The sequence below is a fragment of the Schistocerca gregaria genome, chromosome 3, assembly GCF_023897955.1.
Source record: "Schistocerca gregaria isolate iqSchGreg1 chromosome 3, iqSchGreg1.2, whole genome shotgun sequence".
Lineage (NCBI taxonomy): Eukaryota > Metazoa > Arthropoda > Insecta > Orthoptera > Acrididae > Schistocerca > Schistocerca gregaria.
This window is the reverse complement of record NC_064922.1, coordinates 707907555-707912644: the sequence shown is the minus strand read 5'-3', so window position 1 is coordinate 707912644 and position 5090 is coordinate 707907555.

Below are 5090 nucleotides of genomic sequence, written 5' to 3'. Positions count from 1 at the left end.
GGTCTAGATGTGGTTGACGAAAAGCCGCCGTTTCCTCCCAGTGCTCTAATCCTGTTCACTTCAGGTTATGATTTAACACCTAGCGCTTCAAAGCGTCAAAACATTGGTGTAGAAACATCTGTTGGCAGCGACTGGTGTGTTTTGTTAGAGATCGAAAGTGCAACGAGAAGTGTTAAGATGTGACTTACGGAGTTAGAATGGGATGAGCTGTACAACGCAGAAACCTACATGCATCACCGAATATGATCCATTCCATTCTCATTCGGATTTTTTCTGTTCTGGCCTGATGCTATCAATAATACTGCTGTATGATGGTGCTGCACTCACGCAGAGGTCAGGTGGTCGCTCCGTTTATTTGCATGACACCAACATTGCAAACATTATTAGCATACGGATGGTGCTATCGCTTATGTTGGAAAGACTGACTTACGTTCAAACAGTTTATAAAGACGTTGTAAGCTATCTCTGCACATGTAGCGTGCATGCACACTGTTTAGAATACTGTATCAATATGATTCCAAAAGAAGACGCTAAAGGAACAGCTATCAGTTTGAAAGAAATGGACACCCTATTCTGTCCATACAAGGAAACTTTATTTGCGAAATATCGCATGTTTTGAAGATTGAACCAGTGAATTTTTACTGATGTATACCATTCATGAGGTGTAAATAAAAAAGTACTGTCGGCAATCTTTGTTGTTTCTCTCATTGAACCACCCCTCGTTATACAATGTAAGGTGCCGCCACTGTAGCTCAGTTGGTAAGATGACTACGGTGTATTGCCTACACAAGTTATTATTATTATTATTATTATTATTATTATTATTATTATTATTATTATTATTATTATTATTATTATTACTATTATCATCACAAAAGTTCATTTTTCTACAGAAGTTCATTACACACCAAAACCTGATGTAGTTGGTATTATGACCAGGTCAGTGAAACAACAGGAATTCGTTGGAAGTGAAGCTGCTGTGATAGTGCACATGAAGACCAGTAGAAGAAGAACATCAAGAAGTAGAACACGAATAGAACACTCGTACCTGATAATGTACTAGCGATAACTATAGGTCCATCCAGCTGTGGCAAGGTCAAATGTTCTCATGTCACTGCTAACACAATCAAATGGCGTCCGCTTTGAGCATAGTGTAAGTTTGGCCATAATGTAAGTTTGGGAGTGTTCGTAACTGCTCTTGATACAATGTTGGGTCCAGAACTATTGGACAGAGCTAAACTTTTTATTTGTATGATGTGTTAACAGCTACTGAAATGTGGCAAGCATACATCGGGTTGCTATTGGAGGTGCGTTTTCTGATAGCAGAGTCAAAGTGAATTTGTAAAACTATGTTTGCAAAAAAAAGTCATATTTCATGGACATATTTCTCCAGAGGGAATCACACCTAATCCGTATAAGATAACAATGCTATTAAGAATTTTCCTCCTCCCAGTAACAAGAAATAGTTAGTAGCATTCCTAGGCCCTGTCTCATTTTTTATATGTTTTGTTCCCAATCAACACTTAAACAGTCAGGCATTGCTTAATTTGCTGCGAAAAAGTATTACTTGGTGTTAGTCATCACAGTGTCAGGAAGAATCTGAGAAAATAAAAAGTTCGTCAATTTCTTCTGAAATTTTGCGTCTTCTGGACAAATATAAAGTGTTTTGTATTGCGCCAAATGCATCCTGATCTGGCTTTGGGACTTGCTCGTTCCAAATAATAGAGAGAAGTGGAAAGAATGAGGTACACAGCTTTAGTTTTGCTAATCGAATCCTATCAGAGTGTTAACGTAGTTACTTCGCAAGGAAGTCAGAAGCACTCGCAGTGGTCTGGCCATTCAAAAAGTTCAACTACTTTATTTTTGGTAAGAGAACCAAAATATTTTGTGCCCATCGGCCCTTAAATTTCATGCTGTCATACAAACTTCTGTATTCAAAAACTGTACATAATATGTTTTACTAGAAAATGTAAACTCCATAGAAGTATTTCCATGTTGTAAATTTCAAAGAAAAGGCGGTAATAAAAGATGCATTTATTTTATAACAAAATGTGAAACATGAGGAAAATGTATCTGCATATAATTTCACTTTATTTATAGGATTCCTATTATGTTGGTATTTTATAGTACATAAGCCTGTGGAATTCTTCTTTTAAAAATGAAAGAACTTCTGCAATTTAAAATTATTCTTCTTCAAAGGTCAGAACTTTTTTTGGTTAAGTGTAGGCTATAAACATGTTTTTAAATGTAATTCTTCATACTTTCCCGGCGATCTGTTGACATCTTGGATATTCGGGAATCCAGCCGGATGTTCGCGTCGTTCTCGCGAGAACGACGCGAACATGTTTTTAAATTATTGACAGTCACAGAGAGATGATCAGTATTGCTAATCCAGACTTGCAGGGTCTGCTGGTTACTCGGATGTGGCAAGTTAAGTGTAAGGCGTGGCCACGTGCCCTTCCTGCTGCCACCCCATATCTCCAACCCCTCCCCCCCCCCCCCCCCTTGGGAAGGAATTACTGGACCCCTAACTATCTGCATCTAGTGTACTCCATGGAATAGTGCGACTGTTCAGATGTCTGCGAGCCATGTAACTGAGGCGGAACGTGGTGATAAGACTGGTATTCACCTAGTGGGATGTGGAAAACCGCCTAACACCCACATCCAGGCTGGCAGGCACACCGGCCCTCGTCGTTAATCCACCAGACGGATTAGATCCGGAGCCAATGCGACTACCTGAGTCCAGGAAGCAGCGCATTAGTTTTCTTGGCTAGTCTGGTGGGTCCATGCTAATCTCGTATATATATGTAAATTTATTTATATAATTACTGATTAAGATTGGAAACAAGCTTTGTTCCATAGACAAAGCAGACAGCACGAAACGCCATGAACCGTAAATATGTCCAGGAGAGTACAACAGTTTGTCCAAAATAATTTGAGAAAATAGTGATTCATGAGAGACGTACTTGGTATATGAATTAATATTAAAATGTGCAGCATAAAAGACAATTTTGCTGTAAGTACTGCCTGTATGAGTAATATATACTGCCAAGAGCAGAGAAATAAAAAAAGCATTAGCTGTGCAAGCAAGGCACAAACCTGTAAATATTTATGGCTTATTTTTAGTTCAATATTTCCAACGTAGCGGTTAAGTTTTGTACAAAAACGAGTAAAAAAAGTATTTTTTCAAGTGAAGCAAGGTCGTAGTACCAATTGAAAAATCTAGCGATTAGCTGCTTTTCTCAATATCTTGTCAGTCTCTTAGTTAGCCAGAATTTCTCTTTGTACATATATGGAAGAACATATGTAATGCGCGTACATGGTAGGCAATTAATACCCACTTCTTGCTCTTGTAGTTTTCTATTCGTTCATTGACAGCGCAATTTTCTACGCAAGTAAAGGTGGAACAATGGTGTCCTGTACGATGAAAAAGACGATTTAATTTTATGAGAGACATCTGACATGTAAACACTAGGCCACTGAACCAAGTAATAAAGTACACGACAGAATATTAAAATCTTATGTATGTAGTTCCAGTTTTAAAATAACAAAAAGGTATTAAATTGCAATTAATTTTAGCGTTGTAAGAAGTTTCACGCTCTATGAGAATCAAATACTTGAACGGTAGCAATTTTTTTGTCTAGATCAAAAGAAGTTCGTGAGAAGGAGACAATATTTCTGTGTATATTGTAGTTTAATACCCACTCTGAAACTCAGTAAACTTAAAGTGATAGTGTAAGAGTACGCAAACCTAAGCAGACCAAACATCTGAAAGCGCACTGTAGTATGTAAATTTGTACTTAACGCTGCTGCTTCGGATTCTGGAAGTAAACCACCGATCCAAGAACACTTTTAATCCTGTGTGTCTTCCATAAATCAAATGTTGTTGCCCAAAACCACAGATAAACGAATGTGATAAACCTGGAACAGCGAAAGAGAGCTGATGTCTGCTGTATTAGCACAACCATTATTGTTATCACATGTGGTTGTGGTTGTCAAACGTGCAAAAACATAACTTGTGCCCTACAGGAGCGCTCAGCCATTGTTTGTGGTGGATGCCTTTGTAGCATGATTTGCTGAAAGCTGAACTATACGCTACAGGCTAACAATGGCTGTTCAGTGGAAGCCATGCATAATGCAGATAGGTGTCAGTGCTGCCAACCTAAGCTATACGAAGTGAGTGAACAGTGGTAACTGCCTAAAACTACATATAAACGGTGCTGAGCTGTGAAGTTGAGATACAGCCCCCGAGAAACCGAGAAAAACCCTGGTGCGAGCAGCAGGAGTGTAAATATTGTAAGAAATTTCTCTTTTAGTGCTGGAGTAAGGTAATCCCTGTAATAATGGCAGTTAAGTTATCGATACATCACGCAGATAATCATATAATTGAAAGTTTATTACGTGATTAAATCAAATGAAAGTAATATGTTATTCGAAAGCCTTAAGTAGTTCATTCAATGAAAAAAGTTCTTTAGCAAAAATCATCATCACCTAACTTTATGCATTCAAGATGCCTATAAAACGTTACACACTTAAGAACCAAAGAAACTGCCTAATACCGTATAGGGCCCCCGCGAGCAGGCAGAAGTGCCGCAACACGACGTGGCATGGACTCCACTGATGTCTGAAATAGTGCTCGAGGGAAGTGATGCCATGAATCCTGCAGCGCTGTTCATAAATCCGTAAGTGTACGAGTCAGTTGAGATCTCTTCTGAACAGCACGTTGCAAGGAGTCACAGCTGTGCTCAATGTTGTTCATGTCTGAAGAGTGATTGACAGTGGAAGTGTAAAAAACTCAGAAGAGTGTTCCTGGAGCCACTCTGTAGTAATTCTGGAGGTGTGGGGGTCGCATTGTCCTGCTGGAATTGCCCAAGTCCGTCGGATTTCACAATAGACATGAATGAAAGCAGGTGATCAGACAGAATGCTTACGTACGTGTCACGTGTCGAAGTTGTTTAAAGACATACCAGGAGTCTCATATCACTCCAACTGCACACTCCCCACACCATTGCAGAGCCTCCAACAGCTTGAACTGTCCCCTGCTGGCATGCAGAGTCCATGGGTTGTCTCCAAATCCATACGTCCACCCG